Genomic DNA, 14902 nt, shown 5'->3' with positions numbered 1-14902 from the left:
GGGAAGTTAGTAATTGCCAGTGGATTGCTTGAGCAAGTAGTGATGCTGCGGTTTAGTGGACTTGTGGGGCATTGGATAAGCAACTAAGCATAGAATTGGAGGGGCAGCTGGCAGGAAATATGCGGCATGGGGGCTTGTTTGGATTGCAGCGTCTGAGAGAGGGTATGTAAGGAAGTTGAAGGGATCGTGATGTAGGGAGAAAGATAGGAATGTTGCGTGTGACTGTGTTGCCAAAGCTGCCTTACTGTGATATCTAGGATCATGGGCTGCTTGGCAGAGGACTTGTTTATAACCTTCCTTTCTCCCCAGTTATTCTCCTGTCCTTTTTATCTTCACAACAACCCTGTGAAGTAGGTGGGGTGAGTTTTCTAGTAGAGTACAGATTGGATCCTGGGTTTCTCAAATCCAAATATGACAGTACACTGGTCAGTGTAGTACTCATTTGTGTACTGAAAGGGATTTCCTGAAGAATGTAGTTTCAGGTGGGTGGCCATGATAGTTTGTAGTAATAGAACAAATATTAGTTTGGAAGTACCTTGACTGACAAGATCTCCCCGGGTATAAGCTTCTACGATTCAGTGCTGGTTTTCATCAGATACAAAATGTATCTGACTAACTGAGCATTGATTCTTTCAAGGCTGCAAGAGACTAAGAACGCAGCGGGTGCTCTGAGGAGGGGATAGTAACAGCTGGCTAAGGACCAAACAGAACAAATGTCTGGGAGGTAAATCGGCTACAGGTTCACAAGTGGCAGCTGAGTATCGTGTAGCTGAACAGAGGTGCTGAGTTGGGCTGGTGTAGATGGCAGATGCAGGGTTGTGCATAGAGAAAGAAAACCTTTTGTGGGTGCTGACTAGAAATAGCTAGTTGATACTGGAAGACAGTTAGTTTGGCACAAACTGTGGTAGAGGAAGCTTTGTCACGAAACTGGCGAGGAGCTTTTGAGTGTGCCACAGTAGGCTTTCTAGTTTGGATTACGGTGGATTCTGACAAGCTCTAGGAAGGATGTTAGAGGTGCCTGATTCTTGGATGAGCAGGGAGTGGACTGAAGTTGGTCGTTGGTTGGTAGGATAGCAGAGGTTAACATGGACTCTGGGTATTTTGTAGGAGGTTCGTAGTTCTGGGTTGAAGTGGTATCAGTGTGGCTGCTTGGAATGGATAGTGTGGAGGGGAAAGTGGAAATGGAGGAGCGTGAACTGCCTCTGAGAGTTAGAAACTGCGGAGAGAAAGCAAAACAGAAGAAGCTGGGAGAGGCTTGACAGGGCACGGCGAGGTGCAGAACTGGAAAGACCAGGTGTCCGGCCAACTGGGCACCCAGGAATTTTAAATATATTTACAATTCTTGTGAGTTGATTGCATAAGTGCCCGATATTATGTAATTATGAGAACCTGATAAAGGGGAGAGTGAGTGGAGCAGGGGTGTCCAACTCTGACGCTTCAGATGTTCATGGACTACAATTCCCATCAGCCCTGCTAGCATGACCAATTGGCTAATGGGAATTGTAGTCCATGAACTGGCATGGCCAATTGGCTGATGGGAATTGTAGTCCATGAACATCTGAAGCACCAGAGTTGGACACCCCTGGAGTAGAGCTAGGGCTTTAGAGTAGAAGGACACGAAGAGTTTGCGTGCAAAAGAGTAGGAAGAAGTGGCTGTCGGGCCTTTTGGGAGAGGGATCCGTAGGAAAGGAGGGAATCCCCTTTGAATTAGCGATTTAGTTGGAGGTCAGAGAGAGGAATTAAGTTTATGTGCTATTTAATGAAAGAAGGCATTAGAGAACAGAGCCTGGGTGGCTAGAATAAAGGACAGAACTGAAAAAATTTGAAATGAAGTTTTTAAAAGTGTATATGAGAAGAGCTGGAAGGAGCACCATTTGGGGGAAAAAGGAAGATAGAAAATCTGGATGTGCTGTTTGTGCGCCTATAGGAAGAGAGGGGAAATGTTTTGTACAGGGTGTGCTTGGGATTAAGGCGAACTTCATTCATTATAGTGCTCCCCTGTTTCCCCGAAAATAAGACAGTGTCTTATATTAATTTTTGCTCCCAAAGATGCACTATGTCTTATTTTCAGGAGATGTCTTATTTTTCCGCTCCAGAGCTGCATGCTCTGGTCGACGGGCATGCTTCCAAACAAAAATTTTGCTACGTCTTACTTTTGGGGCATGCTTTATATTTAGCACTTCAGCAAAACCTCTACTACATCTTATTTTCAGGGGATGTCTTATTTTCGGGGAAACAGGGTAGATGGAAATTTGTGGGGCGGGGTAGGATCTTGAGAAAATGTGGTACGATATAATCATTTTATGGTGGTGGTCGTCCATGCGAATGAGAGAAATCTGGATCTCTGAAGACAGGTGGAAGTTTTCTGTTTTGTTGCAGTTGCTTGAGGAAGAGAGTGAAGGAGAGTATCTTCTTACCCAGAGCAGAAATGTTACTGCAAACTTCTGTCTCGCTGCCGTGGGAGGTGCAGGCAAGAAGTTCCAGGAAGTTCTGTCTGGTTTCTCTTTAGGCAGGCTATATGGAAGCTTGACTCCCCTTGGGTTTTACTCTTGCAGGAGCAAAATGTAAAGGGAGGAGAATATCTTACTGCTCTGCTGCTTTGCTTCAGAATTTATGAACACTTAAGTGCACTAATGCTCCCTTTAAGAGAATACACTAATTGCCACGAACACTGAAGTGCTTTATATCTGTATCATGTGTGTCAAGGCTTCTGCGTTTCTGAAGAAGAGCTGGGCTTTGATCTGATCTTAATCATTTATATCTTATCACCAGCACGCTACTGGTAGACATGAAACACAATTTCTGTTCGTGAGAGTCCTGGCATTTTTATAAGCCTGGATTGGAATGTATTTATTTCATTTCTCAAACTTGAAAAAACTATTACACTTCTGTCCACAACATGCACACTAATTTAAACACAAATGACATAATCGAAGACTGCTCATTAAAGCAAAGCAACTGATAGAAGCAGCAGCAGGAGTAAAATCAGGCAGATTTGCCTCTGTGCTCCCATGGTGTCCTGGACAATACGTCTGGGTGAGCCTCTTGTGTGTGTGTGGGGGAGGGGGGGGGTGCTGTTCATGCTGTTTGCCACCATTTACCTGCTTGTGTAGTTTACTTGGGTTGGTATTACATGACCTGCTATCATGTCTTTCTGAAAATGAAGTATGAGTCTGTCAGCAAGTAACCTCCCTTTCCCTTCCATCCACTGTGGTGCCCTTATAAAGACACCTGCTTTCCTACTCATCTTTAGAAATGCTCCAGGGAACAAAATTCTTCCTTGTTGCACCATACATCTGTTTGATGTGTTACACTGCTCTGCTTATGGGGAACTCTTCTTAGTAGTGCTGTTCTGTCAAAATAGCTCCCATTCTTTGAAGTAAGCAGGCTTCTAGTGTTACCCACTAAGTGATAAAAGTGCATTCACAGTCCCCCATAGAACAACACAGTAAAAGGCTAAGGAGGCTGTATACATGGCCAGTAGCCTTTCGATTCTCAAATAAAGTTTGGAACATCTTGTGCAGGTGACAGAGTCCTGTGCTGTTCTAAGCACAAACTAGTTTGCTCAGATTGGTTTCTGTGCCAGGTCTGTCCATTTGCAGAGTGTCTACATGTGTTAGAACAGGGGTAGGGAACCTGCGGCTCTCCAGATGTTCAGGAACTACAATTCCCATCAGCCCCTGCCAGCATGGCCAATTGGCCATGCTGACAGAGGCTGATGAAGTGGATTCCTAATTTTATCTGGGCTGGGGTTAGAAGAACCATACAAGCACCCTGGGATAATTATGTGGGGCAAGTTCAGTCTGCTGTTGTATAAACAGATTTTTTTGTCGCACAATTCACTTGCAAAGACATGCTGGAAATGAAAAACTCGTATGAGAAAATCTTTAGACTTTTATTAAGATATAAAGCTAGAACCGTGGTGGCGAACCTTTGGCACTCCAGATGTTATGGACTGCAATTCCCATCAGCCCCTGCCAGCGTAGCCAATTGACCATGCTGGCAGGGGCTGATGGGGCACAATCCCATAACATCCTGGAGTGCAAAATTCATAACTAAGGCTATGAAATTCAAGGAAAGTAAAACAGCATTGTAATATAGTAGCATAATATAGTAGTAGCATCTCCAGAGCCCTCACGAGGGATGAAGTGATTATAATAAATGAAATAAATAAATAAATAAATAAATAAATAAAATAAATCGTTGGAACTCTTAGAATCCATAGAGTTGGGAAGAGACCATAGAGACCATCAAGTCAACTCCCTGCTTGCCAAGAACACACAATCAAAAGCACTCTTGTTTGTGCAGCTAAGAGGGCGGTTATGGGGGAATCTGGAGAGCGTACATTCTCCTGAAGAGATGGATCAGATTAGGTTTGGTGTAGGTCAGGAGAACAAAACTGGTCCAAGATGGGAAATCCCTCTTGAAATCCTGAAAAGCACTGAAACCGTTCAAGAACTGGTGATCCAGGAACAAAAGAAAAGATCCAGTGATGTCCACAGGAGTGAAAACCAACTGCAAAGTTGGGGTTGGAAGTTCAGTAAAACCTACTACACAAAGTTGGAGGGGCTTGATATATGTTGTTTATAGGCTGTGAAGTGACTATATTTAGATCAATAATGCAAGTGCAGGATCTTGGATCCTACAGATGTGTTTGAATTCTAGGTATGTGCAGACAAATGGACACTCAAGGGGATTTGGGCATCCATATATAGCCATGCTTGGTGGGATGATACAGAACAGCCCTATAACATAGGTGGGATGGTTTCAGGTGGGTGGCAGTGTTGGTTTGCAGAAGAGCAAGGTAAGTCCTGTAGCTCCCTTCATCGGATAAAGGCTGAGCAGTGGCTCGATGATCTTCCCTGGGCTAATGATTGAATTATCAAGGATGGTTATCTTTGGAAGAGGGCTCTGGGATCTCACATAGTTATTTGGCAAAATTGAGTGAATTGCTCGTGGCTGTGGGTGTGAGCCAGATCTGGGTGGTTTAGACACAAGGCCTATTTGATCAGTGAGCTCCTCAGAGCAGTCAGGCTATTCCTGTATGAGAGTAGGGGCCTTTGTTTTGACATCAGGCATCCAGGTTATAGGAGTGGCCACATAGGTAACAGTCGTGGTATTATTGCAGCTGCATGTAGTTCTTTCTACTCTGTAATTCCCAGACATGAGCATCTAGGCTGAAACCTGCAAGCAGTATCTTTGGTCAGACATAGAAAATGATGCATGGCAATCATCAAATATTTATTTGCACGGATCACAAAAATCAATTCTAGTCTGAATGCTGAAGCCAATTGAAGATTAGTGATCATCCTTATAAAACAATGTTTTAGTAACCAACTGTTTGTCTGATTCTCCCCTGAAGTTGCACCGCTCGACTGAAAGGATTACTGTGGCTGTTATCAGAGCTGGATGAACCCTCTCTGCACCATATCTGGACTGTTCTGGCCTTTTAATTTTTAAGGGTAAGGTTTCATCTCCTTCCAAAATGTTTAAGTGCAGTTTCTTGGGCTTAAGACTGTTCAGTTTCTACAATAGATGTGAGTGGAAACGTAACCTTAATTTCTCTCGCAGTAATTTATCTTCCCCAGATACAGATCACAAAGCTAAATACTTCCCTGTTGTCAATCAGGAAAAGACATCTCAAACTTGAGTAGTCTGACAGGAGTTGTTACTACTCGCTTCCCTTGAAATTCTTGCAAAATAATGGAATATTTTGCACTCCTGGTGTAATGTCAAGTATTGTGGGACATGAAGATACAAAAGTCCTTTTTTAGATATAGCTTGGGTATGAAGAGTTTTGATCACCAAGAAATCCAAGTCATATAGTGTTGCTAAATTTTTGTGTTCAGGAACCCTTCATACCATAAAAAGCCTGCCTTTGACGACTTGACCGATAAACTATGTTTGTATGTTATCAAAAATACAGTATGCACAGCCTTTTTATATACTGATGAAATGCAGACTGCTGTTCTTTATTAGAAGGGAAAGCCATATTATATATGTTTGTTTTCTGGTTTCTTCCAGTAGCAGACTAGAACTTAAACAGCTTCTCAAGCAACTGGGTATATTTATACTGGTGCCAGCATCAGTGTGAGCAATTGACAGTTCAATATTAAGACTGTCTGGATACTACTTTGGATGGCAACAAAGTTCCACACTAGGATTGCAGTCAGAAACGAGCAAGTTTGGGGTGGGGAGAGTAGGCCCTTCCAGCCTATATCCCAGTGTTGTCATGACATCCATTGGTGTCAACACTGGCATAAGTATAAATGCTCCCATTGTACTTGATGGGAGTGGAAAACAAATTGCCTCCCACCACACAGCCACAGAGCAGCTCAGGGATACCAACTAAGACTTCAGCCAATCACAGCTCCATTATATAAAGTCTGGCCAGGACTCAACTGTGATAGTGATCACAGCATGGGCTATGCCTTTTTGTCCTCATGCTGTCCGCTCCCAGCACATCCTTTGGTGTGACCTTTGGAGGAAGGACACTGCATGCAAGCAGCAAGGATTGGTACAGCATATTGCTAAAACTGCCTGGCCCAGAACTTTTAGAAGTTATTCCAGGACAAAAGCACCAACCTGCAATCCTCCCAAGTCTTCCAACCAGCAGTACAAAGACTGTGTTACCTCACGCAGGTAAAGAAAGGATTCTCAGTCTTAGACTTTGACTTGTAAAGATGTCCCCCTCCATCCAATGCACCTATTGCATATTTATTCAAAAATTCCTCCTTTCTCGGTAGCTACCAATGTGTTTCCCATAGGTCAGGGGTCTGCAACCTGCGGCTCTCCAGATGTCCATTGACTACAATTCCCATCAGCCCCTACCAGCATGGCCAGTGCTTTAGAGGTCTGATGGGAATTATGATCCATGAACCTCTGGAAAACACCACGCAAATTCTAGGCTCTATAGGCTCTTAGCGGGGTAAGTATGCGTAGTGGAAAGAACTCTCCCCAAGCATGTTTGTGAAGCATCAAGTACAATGTCAGTGTGTTGACATGCTGATGTACCTTTGCAGGCGAGGAAGTGTGAAGCCATTTGGACCATTGCTGTTTCTAGCCAAACATTGATGACACTTTTTGTCTGATGTGATCAGAGCCCAGATGAAAAGTTCTGATGTGGCTCCCTACAAGAGATGATCCAATAACTGCATTATCTGCATCAGTTGGGCTGATTCTTAAAAAAGAATGGGAATCAAAGAGGTGGGAGGACCACCACTGTCTCACGATCCATACACCACATCATGTGCAGAGTTCTTGAGTCCACATGCTATCTGTTACTATTGCAGACTGGTGCCCATATGGCTTCCTTGTGCCTCTTGGCTTTCCTCAGATAGCTCTCCAACCAGGGTAGAGGCCTGGGTGGATTCCATATGCAGTGCAGTGCCAACCATCAGCTGAATATTCAACATGAGTAACAGTTACAGCGACCACTGTGCCTTTAATTACCCTCTGTTCTTGTGAGCCTTTTTTTTTTCTTGCCTGGCTCCTTGCATTGAATTCCAAGAGGAAGGGGTCAGTGCATTGGGCACAGCTAGTCCAGAGAACATTGGGCAAGGAAGGGCTGCTGTCTGGGCAGGTGGTATAGGAAAAATCAGCCTCTGTATAAGAAGCCAGTCTTTCTACACAAGGAGTTTCTGTTCTCTGGAGAACAGCACAGTGGACAATGGCTTGATAAGTCAAAGCCGAGGGCGTCAACTTTTGATTAGATTTTGGGTGGAGTTGATGAAATTACAGCTCTGGGGTATTCTAATTCAGAGCAAGGTTAGACGTCCTCTCAATACTGGGGCAGGAAAAGGCGTGGGAAGGATTAAGCTAGGTAGAGGATAGAACTCAGGAGAGTTGGTTGAGTTGAGGAGGTGGCTGGTGTTAGCATATTCTTTGTGGGTAAGTGAACAGGTGTTCTGTTTCCAGGGCTGTGTATTGTGATCCAAATGGCTATTCCTGAGGAAGAATGGCTGGCTGCTATACATATTGAGGTGGGAACTTGCCCAGAGCAGAACTCTTATATTAGAACTAAAGTCCAGACTTCAGTGTAATCCATCTTAGCCTGTGTTGTCTATAGCACCTTTAAGAGCCCGATGGTTCAGAAACTTACCCTGCCCAGCCACAAGTCTGCCTGATAACACTCCTGCATTGTTTATCATGCACCAGCGGTGTCGTGAACCTGGATATGTGCAGACAGTAGAACATTAGAGACAAATGAAATCAGTAGTGAGGCAAATGAAGTGGGCATGAGTCTGTTGCCAAGTCACAGACAGCTTCTATTTGCCAAAGCCACAGACAGCGATGAAGTAATTCCAAACATTTATTGAACAGCATCAGGAATAGAGCTTTGAAGGAAAGCCAGTTGAATGGAGTTGCCATTCATAATAAGCTATTAGTGATTTCTTTGTAAAACCAGTCAGAAGAGCAGGCAAAGGTGGATGCAGTTTCCCCAACCAGGAACACACATGACTACACTGGTGGTTGTGGGATTTCTGGGCTGTGTGGCCGATGGTCTCATAGATCTTGTGTGTAGCACACTTCTCTCTGTGATACACCTCTGAAGATACCAGCCACAGATGCAGAAGTGAAACGTTAGGAACAAGATCTACAGACCACGGCCCCACAGCCGGAAAATCCCGCCACAAACAGTGAGTCTGTGAAAGCTATTTAACAAATCATGATTGCGCAACTGCAGGGTATTCTTGTCATCGCTCCCCAATTGCTCCTTGTGAAAATCAGTCATGTAGGGATGGCGAGAGGCAAAACTCTTTTGGTCACCAACGCCTGAACAATCACAAAGAAATAGGTAGAGCTAGAACCACATTTGCAGCCTCGGAGCTGGCCGCAACTGAGCATACATCAGTGATGGCGAACCTTTTGAGAACTGAGTGCCCAAACTGCAACCCAAAACTCATTGCTCGCTTAGAAAGTGCTAACGCCAATTTAACCTGAATACTGAGGTTTAATTATAGAAGAAACAGTTAGCTCAAAGCGTTACTTAGAATTAATTGGTAGTCGGTGGCTTTGCTTTGGAAAAAAAACGGAGCGTTCGAGCGAATTGAATCACGACCCTAGGGAGGGTTACTCAGAAGCAAGCCCCATTGCCAGCAACCTAGCTTACTCCATGTAAAGGATGGGTGCTTTAATTCTTCCCATGAAAATCAGTCGGTTTAACAGAGGCTTAACAGGGTTACCTACACTACTTCCCCAAAACTAGGTCTTGGTTTTAATGCTAATAATCTCCCACAAAATAATTACGCTATTATCACATGACAAACTCTTTGGCATTGATGCCCACAGAAGGGCTCTGAGTGCCACTTCTGGCACCGTGCCATAGGTTAAGCCACCACTGGCATACATCATAGCTGGGACAGAGAAAGGCGCGGCATTTGGTGGGAAGCCCACAAGTGCAGCATCACGAGACTGGATTACCATACAGCCAAGGGTGGACTCCCAGACACAATTCAAGCATAATTGCTTATGGAGAGTCCTCATGCTAGTTGGCATGTGGGTGACCAGATATTTTGGTTGCCTTTTAAGCTCTCCACATGAGTTGTACACCAATCCTGAAGATAGCAGTGGTGACAGTTATGGTATATCTGGAAAACTGGTGTATCCTCATTGCTGGGGACTTAGAAAAGCTTAGAATACTGAGCGTTCATTCTTCCCCCAGTGCTGACTTTGGGGCGTGGTGGCTGAACCTATAACATGGAATTATGATGGCACTCAGAGCCCTAATAGTACCCGATGAAAGCTAGAAGTTTAATCATGTAATAATAATGTAATCAGGAGATTGTAAACAAAGACCCTGATTTGAGGGAAATGAGCAACCCTGTTACTTCGATGGCTGAACTGACCCTATCAGGAAAATAAAAAACAGATCTACCTGGGAAATGAAAGCTAAGTTTGCTGACTTGATGAGCTTTCTTCAATTAATGATCCTTTCCCGTTAACTTTGAATCCACAACTCAGCGCTCGATACTCAATCTTTCTTAACGTCTGCCATGGAAGGCTCTTTCGTTACAAAACCTCGTGTCGAGATTGAAACTCGCCATCGACGGCACTCAGAATAAAGCTAACTGGGACGCAGTTTGTTTTCAATCTCAAATTAAGCCATCACTCTTATATCATGATGATGACCTTGCTACGGGCATTTTTGGTGTGCGGGTAAGTGTCGGGTGTGTTGATTTTGATGCCATGAAAATGGCATTTGTAACCTGCCGGTGGCACTGAGAATCTGGGGCGCGGGTTTCGCCAAAACCATGCTGTTGGCTGGCCTGGTGCATTACCGCCTGGCAAACAAAGTATTCAAATGTTTAACCTTGCTGGGTTTTTTCTTTTGTCAAAAGGTTTATAGTATCCGCTCCAGGTATTGCCAGAAGAAAGTGGAGACGTTTTGCGGGTTACGATTAATTGTCATGGATGAGTGATGTGAGGTATTACGGTGAAGCAGCACTTGGCAACTATGTCTCCATAATTTGTTGGCTTCTGCAAATTTAGATCAATGGTAACAGAAGAGGGCGTTGGAATGCTGGGTATTTGAATTTTTGTGATTTGTGAGCTGTTTTGTTTGTGTTGGTTTTATTTTTAAATTTATAATTACGCCATACGGGCTCAGGCGGTGCAGCGTCGTTTACCATAAGCAAGTTGAAATTTTTCGGTTAGAAGAGAGAATGGTTTTTTAACTAACAACCTCCTCAGACATTTCTGTTATTGTATTGGCCCAGTCTGTTAGGCGGTCATTTGTCTGTGGCTTCCCTTCTCCCCAAGAGTAGATGAAGTGCTTAAACCTGCATCTGAAAAGAGGTGCTTCAGATTGTATGTATGCCCCTCAGTGCAAAAATAATCCCCGTACATAGAGGCTAGGTGTTAAGAAGTGACGTTTTGTTTTCATGGAGATACCTTCTGTCAGGTGGCTCCCCATCTGCAGTCTGGAGTGGTACAGTCCAGATGTAAGTTTGGCCTGCTCATCTGCTGTTTGGGGAGCGAAGCGGGCTTTCCAGGAATTCAGTCTGAAATAGACAGCTGGTAAGGCTGTAAGAGCAAATAGCAAATAAGATCAAATAGCAACTGCTTTGGGATGCCCAGTCAGGATCAGTCTGTGGAGTTGGGAGACAGAGGTATATCTAGAGCAGGGGTTGGCAACCTTTACTTTACAAAGCCACTTGGCCCGCCCGAGCCTCCCAAGCCCTGTCTTCCAGCCAGCTTGGCCGGGATAGACGAGCAGGGATGCCAACGACAGCAAGTTGCACTTGGGGCGCGGCGAGTGCCCCTCCTTCCCCAGCCCCTCCTTCCTTCCTCCCTCCGGCTTCCTTTCCCCTCCTTCCCAGGCAGGCGGGGAGGAAAGGAGCCTTGAAGGAAGAGTGAGAAGGAGGAATCGCCATACATGTATCTAAAGTGCAACTACCGTCGTGTTACCCGCTCTGAGAGCAGTCTGAGAAACTTGAAAAAAGAGCCACATGTGGCTCCTGAGCCGCGGGTTGCTAACCCCTGATGTAAAGATATAAATCAAATTCTTGGACATTTTGGGTGGGGGGAGAGAACAATACTACAAATATTGGGGGGAAATGAAACATGTACAATACCTTCTTGTTCAGCCTAAGCATATTTTACTTTAATGGCATACAATGCATAATTCATAATTTGGCATTTAAAATTGCACTATTTGGCCTATTTAGGGAATCTAAAATAAATGCCTTTGTGTTCTACACACAAAACTTCAGATACATCCAGTACTTGAAAGAGCTGTAAACTGCTGCACACCGTGGTGCCTTAGTACATGTGTGTCAATTTTTGCCATTCCAGGGGTGGAGTTGAAATTAAAAACAATTTTTTGTAAAGAAAATTAAATGGCAACAAATCTCCAGTTAGGCATAATAACTTTGAAAACACTGAACTCTTTAATATTGTATTATTATCAAATTACTAATTGTTGCCAAAATTTCTGGTGTTTACTGGAAAATATTCTTGAAAATGAGATATGTTTACAGTGTTACTTTTAGAAATTATCATCCATAGAACATTTCTTCACAGAACGTGTGATTGGTGTTTGGAATATGCTGCTACAGGAGGTGGTGATGGCCACTAACCTGGATAGCTTTAAAAGGGGCTTGGATAGATTTGTGGAGGAGAAGTCGATCTATGGCTACCAATCTTGATCCTCCTTGATCTGAGATTGGAAATGCCTTAGCAGACCAGGTGCTCGGGAGCAGCAGCAGCAGCAGAAGGCCATTGCTTTCACATCCTGCACGTAAGCTCCCAAAGGCACCTGGTGGGTCACTGCGAGTAGCAGAGTGCTGGACTAGATGCTCTGGTCTGATCCAGCAGGCTCTTTCTTATGTTCTTATCCAATATGAGGCAAGCAGGCTTTAACCAGTCCCTGCCCTCTACACGCAAAACCATGGTGTGCAGCAGTTTACAGCTCTTTCAAGTACTGGATGTATCTGAAGTTTTGCATGTAGAACACAAAGGCATTTATTTTAGATTCCCTAAATAGGCCAAATAGTTACATTAAAAAATAGTTCACATTATACATTTTGACTGAGTCAAGTCATGCCATAAAAAGCATATCATTCATTCTAAAAAAGTAAAGCATGTCAGAGGTGGAATTGGGTCTGTTCCTGAATTTTTTTCCTTTTCCAACCATGTTTTTAAGTTTCTAGGTATAGCTCTTTTCCTAGTGAAAGCAGATATATGCGTGTCCTGAACTGTTGTTATCTCTGGAAAGGGGGAAAGGGCATGGAAAAGATTCCTTTCTTTCTCTTTCCCCCCCTCTTCTGGGGATTAAGAGCATCTCAAATGTGTATGCCTGTTTCATTTCTTATGGCGAACCTATGTGGGGCACAATAACTAACCCTCATCTCCCCCTTCTTTGTGAGCCCAATTCAGATTGTGGCCTCATCTGGCTACTGTTGGACTTTGTAGGGAAAGAAGAATCGTTCACGATTTTCCTAGTGTTTTGCTGAGGCCCGAAGTGATGGCTACAAATTGGTAGTATGAGATTAGGGAAATCAGATCACTCTCTTACATTCTGAAAATCTAATCTGTTATCTCCCCTTACTCTGGACATCCAGAGAAGAGGGCAGGGACTGACTAAAGAGTAGTCACGTGTCCCTCGTTCTTGGTGCAGGGCACTTTAGAATATGAGAAGCTACATCCAGCTTCTCGTGTGGGCTGAGTCACTGGACCAAGCTTCTGTCTGCTGCCTGGCTCTCGGCTGCTGTGAGTTTTTGCTCGCAAGAGGGGTTGTCAGCTAGCAACCGTATTGTGACTGTCAGAAACAGCCCCTTTCCAAACCAAGGAATTTATTGTAACTGCCTTGTGAACTATGTCTTCTTGTGACCTCTATCATAATGTCACCGAAGAAATACTTTAGCTTGTGCAGGCTTTTCATTCCTGTTCCGTTGTGTCTTTATTATTCCAGCTTTTCTCCAGGAAGCCCAAGGCTGTGGGGTTCTCAGGTGCTCTGCCATGCAAGCACCGACTAGGCCTGGACCTGTTTAATTTTGGCACAGTTGTTACGTTGCGTGTCTACAGACCATGCCCTGGGCCAGGCAGAAGGCCGGATCCAGTGCCCTGCTTGCCCAAGATTCACAGGCCTTTCCGCTTTTATCCACCCAGACTGCTTGGGGATGCACGAGATGCAGAAAACTTGTAAATTGCTGTATTGAAGCTTGATGAACTATTCACATACCGAACCCGTATAAATTCATTTCATTAAATGAAGGAGCTTGAAAAATTGCTTGATTTTCTGTGTTCTGAATACATCCTGCACTTTACCCGTAACCTTAAACAGCAGCTGGCTAAATGAATTGGCTCCAGCTCAAAATTCTAGGAAAGCACACAGATACACAATTCCCCAAAATTCTGAAACACTCTTGTGAGGATGGGGTTGACTTATTTCTTTCTGGGGAGAAAAGCTGCGACTTTGGAGAGCAGTATTATTATTATCTAGCCTAAGCTTATTTTGCATCTTGATTCTCTTCCAACCTGTGTATTTTGCAGAGAGACTGCATGGCAGGGGTGGTTGGACCTGTTTGTTGTCTGAGGGAAGGTCATGATGATACCATCACCTCTGCTCACAGGGTTTACATCCTTCATTATCAAAGGGCAATTCTAATTACTGAGGGCTTCTCCCCGCCACAGACCGAAATGGTCCAGTAGTAATTCTTCAGGAGTCTTTTTAGGCTAAGGTCACACAGTATGAATGTGTTAAATGTAAGAAATGCTTAAGACACTAAGGATTAAGAAGTAACTTCGTGTTGGATGCAGTAGATGCTCGTTTCCAAAAGTGGCTTGAAGGAGGTTTTCTTATCCTGATGCAGACACACTGTTTTTATTGCTCCGTGTCCTCTGGTGAAACAGGTTTGGCAGGCCTTTTGAACAATACTAAACAATGCAAAAACTCTTGGCTACAAGTGCACACCACCATGATCACTAGCCCTTTCCCTTGAAGCCGTCTACAGCTATCTTTGAAATAGGATTGTTGGTTTTCTAGCCTGAAGTCAATGCCAACACTCTACTACCTCGGAGGACTGTCCGGAGCCCTTGCAACCCTTGGGAGTATCCGTATGATTGTGTTCGTAGTGATCTGTTGCTATTAATGCAACTCTTTCAGCTGATTTAAGCAGCAGGACCCGGACAAGGTAGAACGTGTTGCAGTAGTCTAGACTTGAGGTTGCTGAGGCTGGCGGGTGAGCATGCAGGGGCTTCTAAGTGGAGAGGAATTGGTCCTCTGAAGGCACGGCCATCCAAGACATCAAGCAAAACATTCCAGTAAATAAGGTGTGTGCTAATTTGTTGATGTCTGATGAGAAATGAGTCGTACTGTGAGATTGCTCAACGGTGTCTCCTCATTCAGAAAAGCCATTTCCTGTTGAAGTCTTTTAAGTTTGGTAAACAACTCCTGAGC

The 14902-nt window shown here is 44.1% G+C and overlaps 1 protein-coding gene across 2 annotated transcripts in view; it reads left to right on the top strand.

Moving 5' to 3' along the window:
• LOC125426857 (SERTA domain-containing protein 2-like) overlaps window positions 1-14902 on the top strand; it is a 751974-nt gene that overhangs the window by 1650 nt on the left and 735422 nt on the right. The window contains exons 2-3 of one of the 2 annotated variants that reach the window (XR_007243584.1): window positions 5363-5462; window positions 13415-13549. The gene's annotated coding sequence lies outside the window, so the exon portion shown is untranslated. Of the gene's footprint in view, window positions 1-5362; window positions 5463-13414; window positions 13550-14902 lie in introns of those variants that run through there. The other variant, XM_048485666.1, reaches the window with a different exon arrangement.

This window comes from Sphaerodactylus townsendi, linkage group LG02 (assembly GCF_021028975.2).
Source record: "Sphaerodactylus townsendi isolate TG3544 linkage group LG02, MPM_Stown_v2.3, whole genome shotgun sequence".
Classification (NCBI taxonomy): Eukaryota; Metazoa; Chordata; class Lepidosauria; order Squamata; family Sphaerodactylidae; genus Sphaerodactylus; species Sphaerodactylus townsendi.
Note: the sequence above shows the minus strand (reverse complement) of the source record. Positions and strands in the feature narration are given on the sequence as shown.